Below are 11,380 nucleotides of genomic sequence, written 5' to 3' on the forward strand. Positions count from 1 at the left end.
GAATGATAATAACAGTAATATTTCATTTGACTCTTGATTAGCTGAGCAAGGCTGTCTCCCTGACAGTGCCATTCTCATTGAAACTACTATTTACAAGAGGATTCCTCAACCCTGGCACCTTTAAGATGGGTGGACTTCAACTCCCAGAATTCCCCAGCCAGCCTTGCTGGCTGGGGAATTCTGGGAGTTGGAGTCCACCTGTCTTAAAGTTGCCAAGGTTGAGGAACCCTGATTTACAATGTAGGATAATGCTACCATCATCAGATTTTTGGTGGCCATCAGCCTTTGGAAATGGCTTCCAGATACACTGCCTCAAGTCTTGATTTTGGCACATTTCTACACCTGCATACTCGCTTTCCTTTCCCTTCCTCAGTCCTTTTTACTTTCTTTATCATGTCTGTTGTATTGTGAGCCTATTGTATTTATCAGTATAGTTTGATACTAACTGATGATGATGATGATGATGATGATGATGATGATGATGATGATAATTATAAATGCAAAAAAAGATCAGGCAAGATGGTGATTGCAACATTGTAATTCAAACCTTGTTCTATTGTACATTCATCAACAATGCACACATGTATAAAGGGGTGGGGCTTTGGTCACAAAACTGCTATCCCCCTGCAGTTATTACTGAAAAAGATAGATTAAAGCACCTACAGTATATTAGTCCACATATAATAGTGTGGCTATCTTTTGCACACATGTATTAATTATACAAACCTTTTAAAAACACCATGCATTCATTTGAAATATATAACTTTCTATTTCTTTTCCATAGAAAGGTCCATTATTTTGCAAGCAGATCACTTAGATTAAACTTTGAAAGTAGAGATATTGAATTTTTGTGCAGCTGGATTCATTGCATTTTTTTCTTATCTTGGCCCAACTAGTGTTTCTGGAAAAGTTTATGATTTTTAAAACATTAAATTAATTGTTTATTGGTTCAACTGGAAGAAATAATTTTCCAGACAAGCTGTTGAAATCACTGAAGAAAACCATGTCCATGTTTGCAAAAAAATGCACAATTTTTAGCACATTTTTCTTAGGACTAAAGACTGGTAGTCTTTACTCTTTTTCTCTTAACTAAATCCTCACCCACACAACACATCAAACAATGTCATAGTTTCCCATCAAGGAAGATATTGTTTTGGCTATGATTCATAACAATGAAGACTGGGCTACGTGTGGTATGGAGCCATTGCTGGCAGGAAGTTTAATCCCTGTAAAGGGGATGGCTTTTTATCCTAATAGCCTTCACAAGGAAATGATAGATGGGCAACGGGAATAAGGAATGAGGCAAGGGAAGAAAGCCAGTGTAATACACTGAAGAGTCAGAAAAATGCCCACTGAAGGAGCTATAAGAAAAGGACAATGCCAGATAAGAGTTTGGGGAATATAACATAATTTGTTTAGAGGCACTCACACAGGACTCATTTGACTCTTATTATCTAAAGATTGTCTGTGGGGATTGAACACTAATGTTCTCAAGGAATAGACAAATTGTTTTGTTAAAAGCAGTGTGGCTTACTCATGGCTTCAGCATCTGACTGCTTTGTAAATGTAGAGAAACTGTAGAGGAGAAATACAAGACAGAAAATGTATTCCCTCAGTCTGTGAACAGATAATTGCATTTGTCTTTGTAGTAAGATACAGTATATCTGGGACACGTACCTGCATATATGTTTTCTGTAACAGAAAAGAGATTTTCAAGTAATAGAAGGTTAACATATTAATATTTTTTGACAAAATTTGTTCCCAGTAGCCATTGCATTGGCACAGAAGACAATAGGAAAAGTAGGAAAACACAATTTTTCTCCTGAAAACAATTATAAAGATATCAATGTGATTTTGTAGCTGTACTGAACTAATGGAAACCCAGAACACATGAGGGCAATTGGGGTGATTCTTTTAATATGTTCACAGCTTTCATTCAAATCTGTTTCTGGCAAAAGCAGGATATTGAATTAAAAGAACCTCTAATCCAGTGTTTCTCAACCTTGGCCACTTTAAAACGTGTGGACTGGCTAGGGAATTCTAGGAGTCGAAGTCCACACATCTTAAAGTTGCCAAGGTTGAGAAACACTCCTTTAATCTAATATGACAAAGCTTTTCTTATATATTTATCCTAAACAGCAAAGGGGTATAGTCAGTTACAAGTACAGGGCCGTACTTGGTTTCTCAGTAGTGTGCCAGAAGTACCCCTTCAAATTTGGGTGGGACAGGCCAAAAAAGTAGGTAGGGCCAGATAACATATGTCCCCATCTCTTCAGAAATCCAAATAAATGGACTTGACAGTACAGTGTAAGCATATGAGTAAAGTTAAATGGAGAAACAAATACAAACAGAGTTGCTTTTGGTGACCCATCCAACTAAGAAGAAGAAGCAGTTGATGCTTTCCAAAAGCAAATTGCAAAATCTTTGAAAGTATTCATGATGGGGCACTTTCCTTATAAAACTATTGGAAGCCGAACTCTGCCAAACTATGGTCCTTCCAAGAAATGTCTGGCTTGCCTTGCTAACACAGTAACTTTGTTCTTCAAAAAATGGAGGAAGGCACAAAAAGATCATTTATTTTTGCCTTTAAACTAACCAATGCAGGCTATTTATTGTGGAAAATGGACAGGAACATTTCTGCATATATCCCTTCCCCTAAACACATACATTTGTGATCCTTCTGCTCCTCTACTGTGTTTACTGGAATGAGAGAGGGGAATGGAGTTGTGTGTACAGTATTTGTAAGTTTCTGTGTGAGAAAGAAAATGATTGACACATGCAGATGGGCATTAATTAATTTTGTAAATGGGGAATTTGATGGGTAATTATTTTTAGTTTGTAGTTATTAATCCAATTAATATAAAATTATTTTTGTTCCCTCTTCCTGTTTTTTGTTTGTTTGTTTGTTTGTTGCTTGGAGGTTTTTTTGTTGTTGTTATGGAGAAGTGTAACTTATGACAGGTATATATATGTATAAACATAGGTATGTGGGCGTGCATATACAGTCATACAAATGTATTATATGCATATATTTATTAAGTAAAAGAAAATCTCCAGGACTGATTTCAAGTGCAGCTGGCAACCTAAGGGTGATAATGTAGGGAAGTTGGGCATTACATAGGATTTATGCATGTGCTTGTATTTTGTTCCCTCTTCCTGTTTTTTGTTTGTTTGTTTGTTTGTTGCTTGGGGTTTTTTTTGCTTTGCTTTGATTCTGTTTTTGTAGAGGGGGTTGTTTGGAATGTGTGGTCATCTTCCTGTAAGTAGAGCTCCCTGGGCCCCAAGGCAAGCCACTCAGAGGGGCTCCCCATCTCAATGTTAGCAATCAGTTAAAGGACTAGTGGCTACAACTGAAGGTCTGGTACCTGGGACTTGCACACATAAGTTATTCTTGGGGGAAAATATGCTGTTGGCTCAGGTGGCCATTGCAGGGCTGGTAGATTGCATCAGTCAAGAGCTACAATCTGGCCTCCAAAAGTGTTTTCTGCATCTTGTTGCTATCATTTAATGGTCATACTAGTGAATTTGCACCGAGGTTCTCTGTTGTGCTAGCTTTTGCCTGGCATTCTGGCTCCACCCTCATGCCACTCTAGACAAGTGTTAAGCTCCCTTTGTGATTGTGTACTGACATGCAGTAAATCATAACCAGGTGTGTTTTTTACAAGCTTGAGGATCCAGCCAGGGCCTCCAAGATAGACCCCATCCCTTCCTTGATTGTATTTATTCCACTATTCCATTTATTCATTTATTTAGTGATTGAACTATATGCACCTTGAAAACAATTAACAGAAATTAACACAGATTTGTCAAAAACAAGTAAACTCAGACTAGGAGTGTGTAGAAAACAGAAACATGTATTTTGTTTCAAACCCAAAACAAACACATCTCATTCCAGAAGTTCTGCTGACCCATTCTGGATAGGCCATCATTTTCCAGAAAGAAAATCTGGAATGTTTTTGTTATTTAGATTTCAGGTGAAATAAAAACTGCATGGACCCCAGAGTGATTTTAGAGGGCAAGCTGGGCAAAGGCTAGTACAAGTCCCCTTCACCCTTCACCAGCTTTCAGCCTGGCATATTCCACTAGCCTGCCTACCCCTTGTCTTCCCAATATTTTTCCTTCCTTACTCCTCTCCTTCCCCCAGCCTCCATTGCTAAGGCTGTCACAGCGCAGCGTAGTCTGCCACTCCAATTTTCCCAACACTTTCCCCTCCTTCCCTTCAGCCATCTTTGCTTGATATCCTTGCTTTTTTCATACTTTTACCTCTCCTACAAGACCCTTCTTCACAGAACAATTGTTTTGCCTGTATCCAGAATGAAAGAGCCCAATTTTGTTCCGTATCCAGCTGAACACGCATGAACCACCTGCAATTAGCTATTTTATGCCAGGAACAGTACATGCAGACAAAGTTTTGTATACCCCCATGCCAGAGTACCTCATTTTTTTAAAATTAGATTTTAGTGTACCCCCATGCCAGAGTACCCCATTTTTTAAATTAGATTTTAATTAATCATTTTTTTAATATCACTTCTTTAATAGATTGTGGGAATGCTATAGACATAATATATCTTGATTTCAGCCAAGCATTTGACAAAACAAGTCATTTTGATTGTAAGGTTTACCCCGCTCATCCCAGAGAAACTCTCGTGACACATGTGTTCAGCAAAGAAGTTTACTCAAGCGTAACATAAGTAAGTACAGACAAAGCCAGGGTTGGCTTGGCATAGCTTACATGGTATTTTATAGCTTCCCCATTCCCACACTTTTACCCGTTGCTTAGTTACAGATTACCCGCAGTAATCCCCCCTCGCCCAAATGGCAGATTCAGTCTTTGTCTTTCTGATTGCAGTCTATGGGTTGTGCTGTTGTTGCCTTTGTTGGGTTTGCCTGCTTGCGCGCAACGCTGGGAGTTCTCCATCGTTCCTTGATTGCTTCTGAGCTGCTGCGCTTCCCTTTGTTTGCAGCGCCCGAGGGAAGCTGCGCAGATACAAAGTATCCGCTTGCGGTTTTGAGTTAAGCGCCGCCAATCAGCAAAGCGTCCACTTGCGGTTCACTTCCCCTTTTTCTCTGCTCGCGCCTGGGCGGCGAAATTGACTTGGGTGATGCTGAGCGGTGCCTTCGCCATACCGGGCCGTGCAGGCTGAATCTGACATTGATTAGCAGGCAAGTTAAGTTGGGTCAGATAACATAACAATTAAGATACATAGCTGGCTTGAAAATCGTATTCAGATTGCTTATTAATGTTTCCTCATTAAACTGGAGGTAGATACCAAATCCAGTCCTTGGCTTTATATGCTTCAAAATTATTATTAATGTTGTTAATATTAATTATTAAAATTATTATTAATTAATTATTATTAACACAGTAGAGAAAATATTTATCAGATTTGCAGATGATACAAAAGCAGGTGAGATAGTTACACACCCTGATCTATACCTATCAATCCATCCAAACACACTCATCATATCCCCCCAAATTTTGCAAACTCCAGAAGCAGAAGGGATTGGGAGCACCAGGCTTTGGAGGCAAGGGGAAACCCCATTCAGTAGCCATGAATTCAATTCAGTGAGGAAAAGTTTACACTTTAAGTTAACAGCTTTCAGTGAGGAAAGTTTATACAACTTTCTTTTATGTAAACTAATATGAGAAATGGGGAAAAAAATGAATAATTCTAATACCAATCTGGATTTCAAAGAACCGTCTTCTTTGTAGGCAGAGCAACAGCTTATGGCTAGATCATGTGGCTGTTTTCCTGTATCCCTGAATTCTTGTATTTTCATTGCTCAATCCTTTTGCTAGCTCCTCTCCATGTCTTGAATTATTTTCCTTTCCAGTCTGCCTACCATTTCCCATTCTTTCCTCAAGTTTATAACCTTATGACCCAAGAATAAGGTACCCAAACGCTAATAGAACCACTCATGCCTTAGTATAGGATTGGTACATGGTTAAAATTACATATGTCAGTAGAACTACACCACACATTTTTCCCCTCCTTAACTTTGATATCTGCTGCCAGGGACTGTAAATTTAATGAGAGCACCTGCTGCCCTCTTGCTAGTTAATTCACAGTGATTTGCCTCAACGAAAAGAATTAAAAAAAAAAAACACTGTTCTTCAGTAATAAATTACCAGCCTATATTATAGCCTAAAGGGTCTTTGATTCATGTAATATTACATTTACACTAAGTACTCCTGGCAGTGGGGACATTTAGCTTCTGAGCTGAGGTGGGGGGGGGGTCTATTTAGTGGGGAAAGAAAGTGGCTGGTGAGATTAAAATAAAATGAGAAGATCAATTGCCTGACAGCTGACAGCCAAAGGGAGGGTTTTGTCCTCAATCTCCCAGGCCTGAAGCAATTATTTTCACAGTGCCAAAGCCCCCACCTAATACAGATTTTTACTATGCTGAGTGACAGAATACAATATGGGACCATTAAATGTATTTTTTTTAAAAAAAGAATGGAACAAATAAGGACTACAATATCATTTTCCTGGTTGTTGTTGTTGTCGCTTTCATTTCTCACATTTCCTCACAAAAGTCATCATTGCTCAGAAAGTCATGTAAAAAGAAAATTGTGCCTCTTTCTTTTGTTAGTGTTTTTAAAGGTTATAAAGTTCTTTTTAAAAAGAAGAAAGAGAGGGGATTCAATAAATCAGGATATGTAATAAGATCATTTGTAAAGGGAAAAAAAATAGAAATAGTGGTGAAAGTTAATGGGTATACCCCACAAAATAAGCTAGCAGATAAAACATACAAAGTTGTCATTAGAACTTTCTGTGAATTACTGGTTCTTAACATGGTACTAAAATTAAGTTAGCCGTGGCACCATCTAGAATACTAAAAGCAGGCTTAATGATGTAGCAAAATTTTGTTGCAAAAGTTATGTTTCAAAAGAAGGAAAAGCTCTTACCAAAGCCTTGTGGCACCTAAAGGATAGCGTGATTTAGAACTGTGTGTAAATGGCTTCTTTAAATTCTTTCTTGACAGAGAAATTTGGGAGTGAGGAACAATTTCAGCAAATGTCTTGAAAAGAAAGATAAATTAGGCAACAGTTAGCTCAGCCTTAGCAATGGGTGCCACAGTTTTGTTTTATATTATTATTTGTTTTTCTTCATCAGAATCAAAGATGTGGTCATCATTCCGCCCCTTCCTCAAAGCTTAGTACCTAGCAATATCACCAGGTATTGTGGGGAAAAGTGACAGTTGCCACACCGGGTGGGGAAATTATCAGGAAAAAAAATTTTTGCAAGGTGACTTTCTTATTTTAGAAGACACAACAAAAAGCTAAGGTACCTCCTTCCTTTAAATAAGAATAACAATAAGGATATATTAAACTTGTATGCCACCTGACTCCCAACGACTCTGGGTAGCTCATAACAATTTTCAGACAGATGTATTGGTTAAGCATGTTCTGTGCCTGAACAGCACCTTTAATTAGCACCCAAAGACTTGCTTAAACAAGCTAGTCTCTTCCTATTTGCTTACCCCAATTAACTAATTATTCTTACTTTTGCCTTAACTAGGTGCCTGATCTCTGCTAGATGCTTAACAATGTACCTATACCTCACTAATATGTAATCTTCCCTTGATGTTGCCTAAACTGTGCAATCATGGGATGAGGTATCATCAGTATGCTGATGATACTCAACTATATATCTCCATCCCTGGTGAGGTAAGTGACGCCATGACCGCCCTCCCGCGGTGCCTGGAGGGTGTGAGGGTCTGGATGGGGAACAACAGGCTCCAGCTGAACCCTGGCAAGAAGGAGTGGCTGTGGATTAATGGCTCCTCTGTATCCGGGACATTGTCATCGTTGGTCTTGGATGGGGTAGCACTGCCCCAGACAGACCCAGTGCGTAATTTGGGGGTCCTCCTGGATTCACAGCTCCTGCTCGAAGAGCAGGTGGCAGCTGTGGCGAGGAGGGCTTTTGCACAGCTTCGGGTTGTGCACCAGTTACGCCCTTTCCTGGGATGCCCTGCGAACAGTCACTCATGCCCTTGTTATCTCCCAGATAGACTACTGCAATGCGCTCTACATGGGGCTACCCTTGAAGAGTATCCGGAAGCTTCAGCTGGTCCAGAGTGCGGCTGCACAAGCAATTTTTGGGGCCCGAAGAAGGACCCATATAACACCTTTGCTCTGTGAGCTGCATTGGGTACCAGTTTGCTTCTGGGTCCAATTCAAGGTGTTGGTTATCACCTTTAAAGCCCTACATGGCATGGGACCAGGTTACCTGAAGGACCGTCTCACCCCCGTGATTTCAACCCGTTCCACCCGATCTCACAGAGAGGGCATGCTCCGGATCCCCGCAGCAAAAGAACTTCGATTAGCGGGGTCCAGAAGGCAGGCCTTCTCTGCTGTAGTCCCCGCCCTTTGGAACATCTTGCCCCCAGGGGTGAGACAGGCCCCCTCACTCCAGGCCTTTCGAAGGGATTTGAAGACCTGGCTCTGCCATCTGGCCTGGAGTGGGGAGGGAGGATATCAAAAATGGGGTTGGCTGGCCCCTTAGCAGCCTGGTGTGGCCTCTATCGGCCTCTTGGATTTTTTAGCTTTTTTATCTTTCTCTTTGTACTTTGGTTTTATAATCTTTTAATTATGTATTGTCGATTTTAGTTTGTTGTAAGCCACCCAGAGTCCCCCGTTGTGGGGAAATGGGCAGGGACAAGTCAAATAAATAATAATAATAATAATTTCCTGACTTATTTTCTGAAAAGCAAACTAAACAACTCTGAAGTGGGGGTGGGTGGGGATAGGGGGTAGGAGGAGGTTAAAAGGCTATAAAACTTTTTTTTATAGCCCCTTGGGGGGTGGTTTGCCATGATGGGCCTCTCCTGCTGCTCTCCCTACCCATTGGTGAGGAAGTGAATTTTCCTGTGTAAGTATCCAGAATTATTTCATAAAGTCTTGTTAATTGCTTTTATTCAGCATCTCAATGTCCATTCTCTCTCTGGTATCTGAACCTGTAGCTGCTACAGCCATCAACAATGCATATACTGTATCTATGACATTTACAGAATATTGACTTTTTTGGGGGGGGGGTGAGATACTAATAAAGAACCAGTTTGGTGTAATGGTTAAGGCAACCGGCTAGAAACCAGGAGACCATAAGTTCCAGTCCCGCCTTACACACAAAACCATCTGGGTGACTTTGGGCCAATCACTCTCTTTCAGCCCTAGGAAGGAGGCAAAGGCAAACCACTTCTGAAATCTTGTCAAGAAAACTGCAGGGACTTGTCCAGGCAGTCACCAGGAGTCAACACTGACTCAAAGACATATATACACACACACAAAAATCAGTACTAAAAATCAAATGGATTCATGTTTGGCAACAATGAAAAATAAAAATATCTACATTTTAGAAATACTTTGCTGGCTAACAAGAACCAAGATTCTTGAATTAATGATAAACTTCTTCAAATTGCTTATGAATTACTAACTCCGATCATAGATCTTGCACTTAGTATTAGTAATGTTTTATACAGATAGGTCTCAGTTAATGACCACAATAGTGGTTAAGTGGGATGGTTGTTAAGCGAGTCACATGACCGGACCTGATTTTACACCATTTTTACAATGGTCATTAAGTGAATCATGTGGTCACTAAGGGAATCCAGCTTCCCAATGGACATTTTTTGCCAGAATTCGCTTACCATGTGATTTGCTTAACGACTTCATGATTCACTTAACAACTACTATGATTCGCTTAATGACCATTGTAAAAAAGGTCGCAAATTGCAATCACATGACCAGGGGGTGTGATGGTTTGCAATTATCGTAAGCACAAGTACAGGTTGTAAAGCACTTTTTCCAAGGCCATCATAACTTTGAACCATTGTTAAACAGTCATTAAGTGAAGACTACCTGTAAGTATTTACTTAGAATAACCTATAGTTTTAATTTATTATTGTCAGGTATTATGTGAAAATACCTAAGTGTAAAGCTTAGTAATTATTTGTTTAAATAATAAAATCATAGTACTAATGATACCACAAATGCAATTGTATTATGTTTAATAATGAGATTAAACAAAACTATAACTGAATATGGATCTCAGGAGAATTGTTCAGTTACTCTAACTAACGTGAAAATAATATTATTAACTGAAGCGGTATACTGGTTTCTGGAAGGACAGGTGCATACATAGGTGAAAAGGAAGGGTAATTCCTTAAATCTAAGCCTTTGTAATAGCCTGAAATCATGCTTCCTAGACTTTTAATGTTCTATACCAGGGTTCCCCAAAGTGGTCAATATCAACCCCCAAGGTTGATGAGACTATTCAAGGGGTCAATGCTATTTTTTAAATTATTATTATTATTTGTAGTACTATTAGTTAAAGTACTATTTATTAAATTATTTTCATATAATAAATGTTTGAGGGTCGATGAACAATCCAAAACTTTCTGAAGGGGTCAATAAGCTGAAGAGTTTGGGGATCCCTGTTCTACACCATTTATGAATCTTACCACACAGGAAGGAATGGTGTTTTCTACAAGTGGTCACTGGGTCAAATTTAGAAAGAGTGCTAATGGCTACAAGGGGAATCAGAGGGCCATGTCATGAGCACAGCCAGTCACAACCAACCCAGTTTCTAGAAGTCAAAACAGCAATGTTTCCTGTCATCCTATGTAGCCCTCACCCCAAGATATCTTCTATGAGCTCAGCTTCCACTTTCTTTTCTGGGAGACAGGTGGACATACTTCCCAACAAGCCCAGTATTTATCTACTTTTTTTGTTTTTTTTTACAAGTATGAAGAAAAAAGAATGGTGACTAGGGAATTCTAGCAAACTGGCTAGGGAATTCTGGGAGTTGAAGTCCACACAGCTTAAAGTTGAGAAACATGACATTTAAGTCATCTGAACATAAAAAGAATCAGGCGGTCATTGAGCCTAGTGGGCCCAAGAGAGAGCATCACAGTGCAGGTTTGTTGTGTAACTGTTGATAAAAAGGATCATAGGAGGAAAAAAGTGTTAGGAATTCATTGCTAACCCTAGACAATTTACTAAAACCAGCAAAAGTATTTTAAAGGGGCTAATAATCTAATCAGTCATACTATATTGGTCTCACTAAACTAGCATTTCTAACAGTTTAGATCACTCATCCATTTTGGAAACAAAACTAAATTAAGACATTCCCTTTGGCATTCATATGTACAGCCTTGAACTATTTAAATGTTTAAATGCTTATGACAATGGTCACCCAGGCTGCAGACCAAACAAGATCTAAAATAGCTGTGACATGCAGTTCTGTATAAATTTCTCTTTGGTTTTTTTGTTTTGTTTTGTTTTGCTTTCTTAAAACCAAAGTAGCCTTGGGAGACAGGGACTTGGAGCAAAGGAATGATAAAAGGACTGGCAATCTTTTTTTTCCCCCATAAAGAA

The 11,380-nt window shown here is 39.3% G+C and overlaps 1 protein-coding gene across 23 annotated transcripts in view; it reads right to left on the minus strand.

Moving 5' to 3' along the window:
• LOC112542064 (uncharacterized) overlaps positions 1 to 11,380 on the minus strand; it is a 148,695-nt gene that overhangs the window by 75,736 nt on the left and 61,579 nt on the right. For 5 of the 23 annotated variants that reach the window (XR_015793784.1, XR_015793780.1, XR_015793782.1 and 2 more), the window contains 2 exons: positions 6,911 to 7,023; positions 196 to 5,146 (listed from right to left, as the gene is read on the minus strand). The exons of 10 other annotated variants lie outside the window; for them this stretch is intronic. The gene's annotated coding sequence lies outside the window, so the exon portion shown is untranslated. Of the gene's footprint in view, positions 1 to 195; positions 5,147 to 6,910; positions 7,024 to 11,380 lie in introns of those variants that run through there. 8 more of the 23 variants (XR_015793774.1, XR_015793772.1, XR_015793770.1 and 5 more) reach the window with 4 other exon arrangements.

The sequence above is a fragment of the Python bivittatus genome, unplaced genomic scaffold, assembly GCF_059951505.1.
Source record: "Python bivittatus isolate LINGU-HERP-01145 unplaced genomic scaffold, Pbiv_v1 ctg000850_np1212, whole genome shotgun sequence".
Lineage (NCBI taxonomy): Eukaryota > Metazoa > Chordata > Lepidosauria > Squamata > Pythonidae > Python > Python bivittatus.